Consider the following 14966-nt stretch of genomic DNA (forward strand, 5'->3'; position numbering starts at 1 on the left):
TTAAAAAGTTTAAATTTGTTAAAAGGAAGGAAATCAAATTCATTTTTCATAGTGAATTTTTGAGAGGTATTTGTAAATAGATTTTTTTTTTCTTCCAAGAAATCTATGTGATTGTTGTTGAATATTTCCATCTTTTCATAAACCCTACTAATCATGGTGTCTTCTAGCAGAAAAATTGGGAGAGGATATGAGATGTTGGTTTGAGGAATTGATTGGAATGCACTAGGCTTCAAGTTGAGTCTAAAAATTGTAGAAGTGCTTGACCCAACTGGAGCTCAATCACAAGTTTTCCCCATGGTGTTAGTAATTCATGATATCCACTCATATTTTCACTATTCGATGCAAGAACTTAGAACCCTAGAAATGGATGAGACTCTGGAGAAGTTATGTGTGAATGGTGTGTTAAAACCCAAGCATCAACATTTGGAAACTAAGGGTTTAACACACATTCTACATAAGCCCAAAGACTTTCAAATAAAATGGATAAGGTTTATCCTTATCCATGTACACAATGGGTAGTTATGGTTGGAGAAACCTATTCAAATCACAAAGAAAATGATTCATAGAATCACAAAGCTCCCAATGTTGAACAAAGCCAAGACTACCAAAACCCTAAGTTGGGTAAAACTAGAAAATTAGACTCTTATCGAGTGGGATGGAAGAGGAATAAAGATTAGATATTAACTAACATGGAACTAAAATTTTGAATTCATTTGATTTCTCATAAGATCTATAGTTGTAGTCTCTCAATAGTGTGTCATGTGAGGTAGTTGATCTAGCTCTCAAGGTAGTGAAGAACATGTCCTTCAACCTTGTTGAGTCAATATTGAATCAGTTCAACAAGAACATAGAGAGCATCAGGACTTCCAAAAAAAATTTGTGTAATTTTGGTTCACTCTTAACTTTTTTATTCTTCTATGTGCAAAAATTCTTCCCTTCTAAGGGCCCAGTCATATGGAGAAAAGATATACCAATTTTATATCAGATTAATGAATATATAGTAGAGATGGGTGAAAACTTTGTTAGTATCATGGAAAAATATTTTGGTTCATTCAAGGAAAAGATGAGTAACACATATAGAATACTAGATTAAATTGTAGAAGACTACAAGGATGATATTTGTTTCATGGTAGACTACGACAAAGTTTACATTCATGTAGTTAGACCTAGAGTGGTGTGGGTTAAGCCTCTAAACTATGAGGTTAACATTAATGACACCAAAGATATCATAGTGGCACCACTAAATGAACTTGTGGATTCCAAGGATAGATATTTTGGTACTTATGAAGAAGCCAAGGAAAGGATAGCACTTGAAATTAAGCTTCCTAAAGAAGTTAACAAAGGAAAGAAGAGGATAGAAAAACTAAGACAAGCAAGTTCTACTCTCCTATTTATTGAAGGAAAAGGAGATGATGAAGAAGATAAATAAGAAGAAACAAAGTTTGAGGAAGAAGAGCCTATAAGGAAGAAAGGTAAGGTTATCATAGCTAGACCTACTAAGTCATCTACTATTGTATTCACAAGAAGAGCACCAAAATTTAGGAAGAAATTGAAGTTAGGTGAGGAGGATGCTAAGGAAATTATTTTCAAAAAGCCTCCACCTACATTTCAAGAAAAATTAAATGAAATAGAAAGAGGAGTTGGAATGGAAAAATTCCAATCCCTCAGATATGAAACCAAGAATTTGGATGAGAGAAAGAACGTTGAGGACATGATGATGATGAAATTGGGTAAATGGAAGTACTCTCTTGATCAACTTGTACAACAAATTCACAATGAGCTTATGCAAGTAATCAATTCTAGATGAGAACATGCAAAGAAAACTACAAAAGAAATTTTTGAATCAACTCTAAGGAAACTCATGCCGAGTCTTAGTGACAAAGAGATGAAAGGATCTATGAGGAAAAATGAAGAAAATCTCACTATTAAATTCAACACACCTCTTGTGTTGATGAAAGACATAGAATCTATGGTAAAATATGCCACTACCACATGGAAGGACATTTACAACCTGCATCAACTGAGTGACTTTGTTGTTCATCTTAGTGATAAAGATGATTAAGATGAAAAGGAAGATGATGAAAATAATAATGAAGAAGATGTGGAAATGAAATATGATGTAAATCTAGATGATGAGGCAAAAGAACAAGAAGCTACAAAGGAGAATCTCTATAAGATTCAAAGTATTGAGGAAATTAACCTGGAAAAGATTGTAGCAGTAGTAATGGCCTCAATTCCTCACTCTCTAAGAAAAGCTTTAATGTCATCAAGCTCTAAGAAAGCTTCTACCAAGTTGGTTTTGACAACCACTGCAATAAAAAGCACCCAACCAATCTTTGTACCTATTTAGCTGAGTACCATATTAACTAAAGTGATCAACACTTCATCTACTGAGCAAGAAGTACCACCATCATCAAATTTGGTAATACAACAACAAGGTATTTCTACTATTAGTATCATATCTACTTTTTTTTCTACCCCTTCTATTTCTACTATTTTTACAATTCCAAGTGTACATATAACAAGTATATGGAAAGTTGAGAACAAGTCTCAACCGAGTACTAAAGTTTCAAATAAGCATAAGGGTAAAGAATAAGATATTGATCTAGATGAGGATATAGTTATCCCAAATTGGGATATCTCTACTCTAAATCCTAATCAAATGAATGTCATGGGTGAATTATTGCAAAAGAGAGTTAAGCAACATAAGCTTAGAGAAGAGAAGAGTAGGGAAAATCAAGTGCTTGAAGATATAAAGAACATATTCGTAGATGCACTAAGTATTGACATTGATAGTGCACAACCTATTTTGGTTTAGTTAGCAGAAGTTAACCAAAAGTTCAATGAAGATTTGAATGGACTATAAAGAGCATAGAGAAAATTTGAGAACAAGGTATTGGAATAAATGGTGTAGAAAATTTCAATAAACCAAGTAGAAAATTTATCAAAGATAGATGAAGAATTGAAGGAAAGTGCACACCAGCTGTCACTTGACCCAAACTATAGTTCTATTCACTATTCAAAGATTATATATCTAGCAAATTTGCAAGCATAATTATTAAGGGAAGAAGCGAGGATAAAGGCCACACTTTTAGACATCCATGGCATGGTTCTCCCAAACATGGATGCATTATAGAAGCACATTACACGTGCCAAGACACTCGTCCAGGACAATAACTTCTCCATAGCTGACCACATGATAGAGTTATCAATAGAAGTATAGATTGCATTCCATGCAAGCAAGGTGTTACAATAAAATTGGGACAAGAAAATGGCATTGATTTTGAAGGTACATTCTGACTTCTTGTCATATTTTGGCATCAACATGTAGTATACACCTTTGACATTTATGTCAAAAAGGGGGAGAAGTGTATATATATATACACACACACACACATATATATATATATATATATATATATATGTATATATATGTACATATATATATATATATATATGTATATATATATACATATATATATATGTATGTATATATATATATATATGTATGTATGTATATATATATATATATACATACATACATATATATATATATGTATATATATATGCATATATATATATATACATACATATATATGTATATATATATATATATGTATGTATATATATACATATATATATATATACGTATGTATATATATACATATATATATACGTATGTATATATATACATATATATATATATAGGTATATATATACATACATATATATATATATATATATATGCATATATATATATATGTATATATATACATATATATATATATATATGTATGTATATATATATATATATATATATATATATATATATATATATATATATATATAAGGGGAAAAAGTATAATATGAGGTATATATTTAATATATGTATGAGGGAGCAACATAATATTATACAAATACATGTACAAATAATCAGAAAATATATTTTACAAAAGCAATTTTGAAAAATCTCAAAAATAGAGTATGTTACTGAGTTGAGGACATGGGATGGAAATAAAAAGAATGCTTTGAACTAAAAATTTTGAGTATTCAGTTTTGGATTGATAAGTGTTTTTGTCACTAATGCCAAAGTGGGAGATTGTTGACATTAAGGTCAAGTTTGTTTATTAGTGACTCACACTTAGTCAAATTGGTTAAGCTACTATCAAGCTCAACAACTACTACCAAGCCAAGTAGTCTATACATAGTTTCTACTAATTTATATAGTTTCTATTGAGTTCTATAGTTTCTACCAAATTTTAGAATCTACATTTAGTTCACACTAAGAATTATCTATTGAGTTGATCAATGACAGTGCTAACTAAGATTCACAATGTTACCTAAGTTGCACAATGTCAACTGTGCTCTCTAGTGTCTACCAAGTTCACAATGTTAGTTATGTGAATCTAGTGTTGACCAAGTCAAGGAGTGTCAACCAAGTGATTCAATTTATATCAAGCTCACAATATTAGTGTTGACTAAGCCACATAATGTCAACCAAGTGATTCAATTTATATGCCAAGTTTCCTAGTGTTCACTGAGTCACAAGTGTTGACTGAGTTCAAGCTACTTGGAAGTGATTAGTACAAATTGAGCTTGTATGTCTACCAAGTGCATGAAAATGCCGAGTGTGGACAATGGTTGACAAATATTAGAACATCACTAAGTTTTTCTTCAAAACTTGAGTGCTATTAGTTGAGCCAACTTTGTGATCTTGATGGAAATCTATGTTGTAGCCAACTTTGATGAATTATGTTTTGGATTGGTATAAATGTAATGTACTATATCACATCCAAATAAGAAGGAAGTATGAAGAAAATATAAAGAGAAGAAGTGAAAATTGAGAAAGCTAAAAGTAGTATAAGGGACAAAAAATATTTATCTATCATAGCAAGGTGATCTTTACATTTCAAAGGAATCTCAACAAGAAAATCAAAGTTGTAGATCAGAGATCAGCCATTGGTTCATCCTAATAGGTGCATCAGTCAAATCCTTTGGCAGGGTAGACTTAACAATCTTTGACAATTCTCTTTACTGAGTGTATACTTTATTGTATGTTTTGTATATCCTTTAACAAGGTGGACCTAGAAATCATTATTGTTCCTAATAGGGAAGATCATTAGAAGTGATCAATTATAAGCCTTAACTAGCCAACTTTATACTATAGTACTAAAGTTTGTGGGTATCATCCCCACCAAGGTTTTACTTTCTATTTGGAAGGTTTTGGGTCACCATATCTTGTGTCAAAGTGTTATGAATGTTATAATGCTTTCATTTTTTCATGCATGCAATTAGAAAAGAATATTTTAGGAAGGGTTAATTCGTGAAATAAGTTGAAGTTTTATTGGTTCCTGATTCACCTCCTCCCCCCAATAACCTTGCCTACCTCATATTTCCAACACTTGGAAGATCAAATGACCATGATAAAACCATTGTTCTCTATGTTTATACCTACAATGAATAGGAACCTGATAGCTAGAGCTTTATTTATGGCAAAAAACTTTGCGAACTCATTGTATAGGCTGGTCCGACCACCTCAACATGTCAAACTATGGTTATGTCACTATGATTAAAGATATATCAATTTTTTATATCAAAATAATGATGATCCTTGATCTCAAATTTTATAAATAGTGTTGGTTAAAATATTTGAGAACCTGGTTCAATTGTAGAATGACCAATGAAATAGGAACACTTCTCATCACCTCTAATATCCTTACAAACCATAAAAAGAAGTGGCCCATTGGGATGGGGTCACATGTTATCTTTATGTCACTATGACTAAAGGTCTTGAAACCTTTCATAGCAACAAAATGATAGCCATAGATCTATCTTCAATATGTGGTTCTCAATATTCATTGACCATTGTGCATGACTCAAAACAAGAGGAGACACCTAGGCATGTGTCATATTGTTGCTATATTGCTATGAGAATTTTCCATTAAACTTTCAATAGTGACCAAGCGATGTTCATTGATCTCTTTAGATCAGATGGCTAAGAAGATGTGGGTTTGCTGAGGTATTTATCATGTAAAACAACTTGAAGTCTTGGGATATAAAGATAACCCAAGGTTTTATATGTACCCTTATAACATTAGAATGTTTGAATATTTGAAAATATGACTGTTGAACATGTTTGATAGGAAAAAATCAAATTTTGTCAAGAGGGAAAAAATGGTTAATAGTAAGGGTTGGTAAATACCTTAGTTTGTTCTAACTCCCTTGGCTCTTTGATAAATTGTACAAGTTTCAAAAAACATTTTGACATTAGTAGGTAGTTTTGGCTAATGGTAGTTTCTCCTTAGGAGTTCTTAAGTCTTATCAATCCCAAAGTGTCATCCTAATGTATCGCAATGCTTCTCTTTGATTAGATTTTCCCTCATGGATCATCTTGAACTACACATTTTTCCTCCTTTAAACAAGAGACTATTCTACAATAAATATTTAGAATATGTAGTGTTATAGGCATCAAATAAGGTAAAGCAAACCTCACGGATGTCACCAAAATTAGGATCATCTTTGTATAGGTGTTTAAGGGCATAAATCCCCATGCTTTTCACTTGTACTTCTTCCATCAACATGACTCTCCTATTTAGAGCATCTTCTACCTTGTTTGTAGTGCCTTTCTTGTGCTTAGTAGAGAATGTGAAGGCTTGGAATTTCTCAACCCATTTCATGTGTCTGCAACTCAACTTGTCTTGGTTGTTTGGGAGGTTTAGTGAATTATTGTTTGTATAGATAATGAATACCTTAGGAATCAAGTAGTACCTCCATTTATTAAGACCCTAAAACATAGCATATAGTTTTAGGTCATATATATTATATTTCTTCTCAGTATCTATTAGCGCTCAAAATTGTAACCTGAATTTTGAGCAATTCTGAGAAAGTTAAGCCCTATAAATGCTTTTTGATGCTTATGTACCCAACTGTCAGTTTGAGGCCTAAGAGGTGCTCAATGCTTCTAACACCTTCCTTTTAGCCTAGCTAAGCATTCCATGAAGTCAAATCATCATTCTGAGTCATTTGGTGAAGTCTCACTTTGGGCATTTGTTAAATATGCAATTTTACCCGAAGTGTCAAACAATGACAGTAGGCTGTGTTTGCCATTGAATATATTGCACCCAAAAAATTTGCATGACTTGCCACTTTGAGAATGCCTAGTGTCAATACCTGAGAACCTATGTTCTAGATTTTGAGTCATTTTGAGTCTGTTTGACTAGGTTTTGAACCCCTCAAAGTTGGTTAGTTACTGTTTTCATGCTTTTGCAATTATTTTTTATTTTTGGGAAGCCCTATTTGATTATTAATATTTTTGACCCAGTTGACCAAAATGTTGAAATTCCTTTTGTTTTACATTTTAGATGTTAGGGACTTGTCATGTTTTAAGTTTTAGCTTATGACAAATTTGTTTGAGTAGTTTTCAAACGTGATTCCAAATGCAATTTCTAAAGTTTTACTAGTGTCAACAAGTGCAGATTGTTTGGTACCCCTATTCATGACAACATAACTTGAGATCCATGATTTCCTAGATTGAATGGATTGTACCACTACGTTTTCTTCTAAAAATTCTCTAACTGTACCAGTTTGTAAGCTTTGATAAATCCACTTTCACATTTTTTCAGGTCACTTCTTTTTGCCGAAATTGATTTTCTGTCATTGTTTCTAGTCAACAAATCTAGGTAGCCTACTTTGAATGTCCTCCATTTGTACCCAGTTATTCCTCATGAGCCCAAATCATAGATCCATGTTTTCCTCATGACAAAGAACCAATGCCCTAGTTTTCATCTCCCCAGGTGTCAGTTAGCCTTGTTTTCAAAGCCAAATCCAAACCCAGTTTGTTGTTTTCTGACATGTTTGTTTGCAGGTAAATCTGAGAAGGAAACTTTGACAATGAATATCTTTTGACTGGGAATTTACCATAAGATGAGATTTGACAAGGTGCAAGAGTGTAGAGCAAAGATTCAGCATGTCAAGTTTTAGAGTCTAGTAAGAGGTTTGGATCAATTTTCAAGGGCAGTCGACAGACCTCCTGACATCAAATTGATAGCTTGGAAAACAAATTTAAGATGAGTTTTAAATAATTAGTTAGGGATCAAGTTTGATTTAAATCAGTTTGAGATGATTGGTAGATCAATCTGAGATGTTCAGTTGTTCCAAAGGTGGAAATTTTTTAGCCAGACCCACTTTGGGGTCCAAATAATTCCATCGGATTCAATCAATGTAAATGTTTGAAGTTTCAAATAGAATCATAAAGAATGTTTTGATGCCAATAAAGCTTCTATAACTAAGTAGAATCCCATGGAATTCAAAGATACAACTATTTCTGAGGAAGTGACAAAATATGATAATATATACAAGAATAGGAAAAATATCTCGAGATTTCCATCACTAACAAGTGGATAGGTTTCTAGCATGGAAGCTACAAATAGAGTTGGCTAAGAACATCAAGAGCTCACTCTAGCAAATAGAAACCACAAAAGGGATGCCCTCCAATCAACAAAGGGCCATGCATAAAAGGACACAACTTCTTAAAATGAGGAAATCTGTGATGTTTCCAAAGCCTATTCAATTGTATGGAAGCTTGTCTTAAGAGCCTTTTAACTACTTAGAGAAGGAGCATGTGAATTCAAAGTTTGAAGATTTTATGACTCTTATACAGAGGAGTAAAGGGTAGACATGTTTAAGAAGATAGTGTTCCTATTGAAGACAAGCCATGTCCAAGTGTGAAAGAAAAAATCCGTTCAAAGCAATCAAAGCAATGGCCAAAGCACAACAAGTGAATGAAAGACCAAGCTTACATAAAAAGAGGACCCAACATTTAAAGACATGATATCAGAGCTTCACGTTGGCAAATAAGAAAAGCCACTAAGAATATAGTGTTTAAAAGAGAGCAAAGCATGTCAAAACGTGGAGCATCTGAGTATTAAAAAGAAATCCTCCTACGTATGAGATAATAAAGGCCCTTTCAATGCCTAGAAAAACTAGACCATGCCAGATATAGAGATCAACGTATTTATCAGGAAGAAAGCAACAGTCAACATAGCATAAGGCTCACGCATCAATCAAAAACAAGGGAGAAGCCGAATAAAGGATGAAGCAACCCAATCAGTGCCAATAAAGGGATCTTCTTTGAAAAGAAAGTCATTGATGTTAGAATGCCTAGCAGCAATATAAAAGAGCTCTCAGTCCTAGTCAAGGTAGGGGATGCTGTTAAAATGAAGCTCATGCCATTCAAACAAGAAGAAAATTGCAGCTTAAATCAAATGAGCACCCCATGCATCAAAACAAAAACAAATTGCAAGTAAAGAAGTGTGCAGGATAGGCATGGGCATGAAGAAATTTATAGTCAGTGTAATCTAATGAGGAACCCATGAAATGATAGAGGTATGGAATGATCCTTGCATGAAGCCAACAAAAATCCTTGGTCACAGCTTGTAGGGAAGACATTGTTTATAGCAGAATAAGGCATGAAAAGGACCAGTCAACATTTTAAAAAAGGGACCAAGAGTGATCCATGCCAAAATGGGGAGAAAGCTGCACAATTTAGAAAATGAACCATGTCAAGCTAGGAATAGGGGCAGAGCAAGAACATTGTCAAACATAGAGAACATTTCAAAAAAATGTGGAAGATCAACATTTTAGTAAAAGAAAAGCTGCAGGATCAAAAATGAATAATGAGTTGCATAAGTCAGCATAAATAATGAGGATGCATCTTCTAACAAAGACCCCATGTTGAAAGAACACTCAAAGCAATAAATTGGAGACACCAAAGTTGAGAGCAGACTCACAGTCAGAGGAACACACACATTGTTTAGAGAAAAGTAGTGACAAGTAAGAATAAGCATCTAGCGCAGAGAGGGAAAACATTGAGGATTTTATCGCACATTGAGTGGGTGATGAAGATATAATTACTTTAAATATTCTAACACACACTTTGGGTGTTGTCTTCAAAGACACGCCTTTTCAAAGGCAAAGCACACTTGCGTGTGGGACCACTGTGACTAACATACAAGTGGATAGTTGGAGGGTAATGTCAATCATAATTGTAAACAAAAATATGAGATTGATGAAATGGTGCCCAAAATCTAGATGTAACAAGATGATGCCATGTGGATTCATCCAGCGGTGGGCGCAAGCCTACATTACAAAGTTGTAGGGTGGTTAAAAGGTGCAAGAAAGTGGAAATTTGACACGTGGCGATGGGTCCCAGTGGGCAATGAGTTGGGGAAGATCAAGAGTAGTTTGAAAGGATGTGCCAAATTGTGACATGTGTCACAATTTGACAGTGGGCACATGCCCACAAAATAAAGATACTCACTGGTTAAGTATTGCGGGCATGTGGAAATTTGACATGTGGCAAGCGAGCCTGTCTAGTTTGACATAGTGATGACATGACATGGTGTGTTTGAGCTTATGATGTGGATAGGGTTTGACCAATTAGGAAGTGACACGTGGTTTCAGTCAAACTAGGTTTGACCTGAATTCAGATGGATAGGGAAATTTGAAGAGTAAAATATATATATATATATTTAATTGTCCCTTCAAAGTGGGTATGCATGTTCAAAATTCTAAAAATGAAAAATAGTGCATTAAATCTAAAGTTCAGACTTTAAATTTTTTTAAATTTTTCAAATTTTAAATATTGAAGTGCAGACTTGATTTTCCAGTAGACGGACTATTTTTCAGATGGACTTTTAATGGGTTTCTGAGAGGCTAGATATGCGATATTATATATCGTTAGAATTGTGAGAATCTAAATTTTTTGATTCTGAAGTTAGTTTTTGCATAGGTATCAGTCTATTTGAGCTATGTGAGGTTTTCTCTTAGGTTCCCTAAATTACAACTATATTTAGGCCAGGAAGTTTAGAATTGGTTTTTTGACATGGTGATGATTTGAATATGGTTAAAAGGTAGTGGAAATATAGTTTGGGTCAAAAATTGATCACATTCAATCAGTAAACTTGAATTTTACAAAGCATTTCAGTGAAGTTTTCAAGATATTTTGAATGACTCAACAAGTTTTCATCATTGAACAAGGATATTTGCAAATTAGTTACAAGTAATGATAAAAACAAAATAGATCAAATGGGTAGAGAGATGAAAGAGGTTTTGTAACTGCTAGGGATGGAATTCCAATTGGACACATGTCATCTTCAGAATAGATCTAGGAATTCTTTCTTGTCTATATCTTTCTTTCTCTGATCCATTGTATGGGTTCCAGTTCTTTGGAGAAAATTGGCACATTACTATGATACCAAGGTTTTGGATCCAGTTCTTGATGCATTCCCATGATTGTGACACCATATTCTTCTACATAATTCTCTCATGTGAATAGCAGTACTGCAGATAATACAACAAGTTCTAATATGTTAGGTGTTTTCATGTTTTAATTTTATGCATCTGTATGTATAGTTTGAAGGAAATGAATACATATGAGTAATAATTCCACTAGTTTCATTTTGGTTCTTGTCTCATGTCTCAGCAATCTATAAGTCTTATGTGGTCTTAGAACAAAGATCTAAGATCCATTTGCATCCCCTTCAGGTTGTATGTTTGATGTATTTTGTTGTTGGACCAAAGGGCCAAGTAAATGCTTGATATGTTTAACAAGGTTACTAGTTACTTGATAAGGATATTTTGTGAGAATGAGATCTAAATGAACACTGATGTCTGAATCACAAGGTGATTAGATAGATCTGATGTCTGGGTATACAAAATATGTCCTGATGTCACAGATGTATGTTTTGAATTCATGGAATTGCCCAAATGGATTAGGCAGACATCAATTATAGGATCACTTTTTATACTACTACATTTTTGAGGTTTTTTTGAATCAACATCATTAATCAAATATTTCCCCTTTCATGTTGAAAGCTATTCAATGTTAACCCACACTTAGCTTGCCAGTTTCATGAGTTATGTTCTTAGCTATTTCATGCTTGTGATTCCTAGTTAAGTATAGAAGATTTAGGGGTTTTTATCTTCTTTACATTAGATTCAATGTATGCTTTGATAACTAGTACCATATAAAGAATCTATAGATCCACTTGCCTAGGTTTTGCAGAGCTTGAAGAAGAAGAAGGGTCATGCCTAATAGTTGGCCTAGTGTCTAAAATGGCATGTTGAAAATGGGAGTTAGCTACCCCTAGATATGTCATATTCTCATTGGGATAATTGAAAACCCTCCAGCATTTTCAAACACAAACAAAATGGCAACTCTGTTGGGGAGTCTATGAAGAAATCTATTGTTAGAATTACTAGAATCTCTGGTATAAATAGAAAGGTCATGAAGTGTTTTCCATTTCTTTGCTGAAGATTCATGTCTCCATGTAAGGTTTTATCCATTTGTAGCAGTATGTTGTGAAAACTGGATGAAAATTGTGTTCTATGACTTTCATAGGTGTATCTCCAATCAATTCAATTTGCAAGTGTTGTTGATAAAGTTCAGAGTCAAGAATCGATTTATAAAGTGTATTTTCTTTTCAAGGTGTTAATGATCTACAAGTTTCTCCTACATTGAAGGTTTGGTTTAGATTTTTCAAGTGAAAAATTATGTTTTATTTCCCACATAAGTGAGTGGTGAATCTCAAATCTCTGTACCAGTATGTTCCTAGTTTGATTCTTATCGCAAAATTTTGAAGGACTCTCAGTTGTATGGGTAGATCTGAAACTGTTGATAGATCTTAGAAAGGAAGTTTTAAATTCTTGATAAGTTTTTAAGTGTTGTTTGCAATCTCTTGTTATAAGAAATTGAAGTGTAAAAAGTGAATCACAGCAGTGGTCTCTTTATCCTCTTGAAAGGAGGTGGTGACTAAAAAGGTTTGATCAGTGGTGTAAAGGAATTTTAGTCTTGCACCTATGCCAATCAGTAGATCTGAGGTTTTAGACAACAACACATAAAGGTATTTTCAGTTTTCATGTCTTCGTCTTTCATGAAAATTGAATGAATGAAATTGTTGCCTCCATCTAGTGGTTTCAACACTAATAAAAGAGGTAGGAGTTTTAAAAGTTTATAAGATGGATTCTAAGTCTAGGTTTAAAAGTGATGTGCTAACTCTTGAAAGTGTTCATGCAAATATTACTAGATTGAAAAGAAAGATTCATGGTAAGACGATCTTAATGTTAAGAAGTACAATTGGTGATATTAAGGGTCTTAGTGGATTTCAAATTATATGAAGTTGAAATCAGTAGTTATGAATCTTGATGAGTTTTTAAGACCTAAGGAGTCTTCATGGCTAGTGATACTCTTAAAATTTTTTATGCCAAATTCAATTGATTGGCCAGCTAAGATAAGATTAGATAAGATTTATGAGATCCAAGATTTTATCATGGAGGTCAAAAATGATTTGAAGGCTAATGAGTCTAATGATAATGAATGCAATGAGTCTGCTGAAAATGATGCCACGGATGAAGAGTCTCAGCTTTATGAATCAAAGGATAGTAATTAGTAGTTTGATAGTATGCATGATGTTGATTCATATTTTAATGATAATGATTATCAAGAGAAAGAAATATGTGACAGCAGTAGTAGTCCTTCTTCTAGTGATGAATGTGAATGTGTTACAATGTCGGTTGTTGAGGTATTGTCTAAAAAGGAAGATGTATGGGATGATCGTAATTCTATTTTTCATGCTCTATTACTAACAAATCTGTTGTTACAAATGTGCCAAGCCATCTAGATAATAATCTCAGCCAAGGAGAAGAAAATAGCAGTGAAGTCTTGTTAAGTGTTGATGAGATTTTTGACTTGTTGGCTCATGATTTTGAAAGGTATGCTAACCAATCTAAGGATGCTTGTGTTTTGCCATGCTATGCAAATTCATGTAGTGAAGTCATTTCCCTTAAATTTGATGCTGAAGAAGATACAGTTTCAGAATATGCTCTATCAAGTTTGGGAGGTGTATGTGATGGTAGTTCATACATTAATACACATGATGATTTCTATGTTGAGAATGAAGATCTGGAGACTAGGTCTATTGAAGATTCATTATTTTCTTGTTTTCATGAAGACAATATAAATTCAGATAGCTCATGTGATGAGGAAAGAAATAGTAATGAAATGGTTTATCCTAGTGAGTTATTTGAGGAAAAAATTGATATGGATCAGCATGTTGTTGGAAAGCGATTTCATGATAATTCTTGTGATTTAGGATCTAATAATTTGCTGGAATATAAAGAAAATGTAGCATATATTCAATCTGATGTATGGTGTACTAATGTTGCAAATGAGGAGAAATCAAAGTTTATATACTCTTCATATATGGATGCATAAGGTGAGTTACAATTTGATCCTAGTATCTTGTTGAATGAAGTTGAATATGGGCACTTTGTGTTTTTGGTTGAAAGAATCCATGATTTAGTTAGTAGTGATCAGTTTTAGTTTGATATCAGTTGTTATGATCACGCTGATTCATTTTTTCATAGTGAGCAAGATGAAGAAAGTATGTTTGATTTTTATATGCACTATGGAAGTAATGATAGCAGTTTTGTTTCACTTGACCGGTCAATGAGAAAATCTGATGTATGTGGTGAAACTGATGTAAGTGAGAATTTTATTTTTCCTTAAGAGGATTTCAATGAAAATCAAGTCTATGATAGAGGTAAGGAGTTCTGAAACTTTTTGATGGTCCGGGGCCATCGCTTGTACATAGTAGTGCTAGTTGTTGTTTACTTTCAATAAAGCTGTTCAAGAGAAGTTTTTGCTATCAAGTGTGTGGTTTGCTTCTCCCAGAGATCTGAATCCTTTCCATGCCTACAAGGGACATGCATCCCTAGACAGAGCCACTGTTAGCGCTCAAAATTGTAGCCTGAATTTTGAGCAATTCTAAGAAAGTTAAGCCCTATAAATTCTTTTTGATGCTTATGTACTAAATTGTTAGTTTGATGCCTAAGAGGTGTTCAATGCTTCTAACACCTTCCTTTCAGCCTAGCTAAGCATTCCATGAAGTCAAATCATCATTTTGAGT

The sequence above is a fragment of the Cupressus sempervirens genome, chromosome 1 (genome assembly GCF_028749045.1).
Source record: "Cupressus sempervirens isolate cs-2001-9-10 chromosome 1, ASM2874904v1, whole genome shotgun sequence".
Lineage (NCBI taxonomy): Eukaryota > Viridiplantae > Streptophyta > Pinopsida > Cupressales > Cupressaceae > Cupressus > Cupressus sempervirens.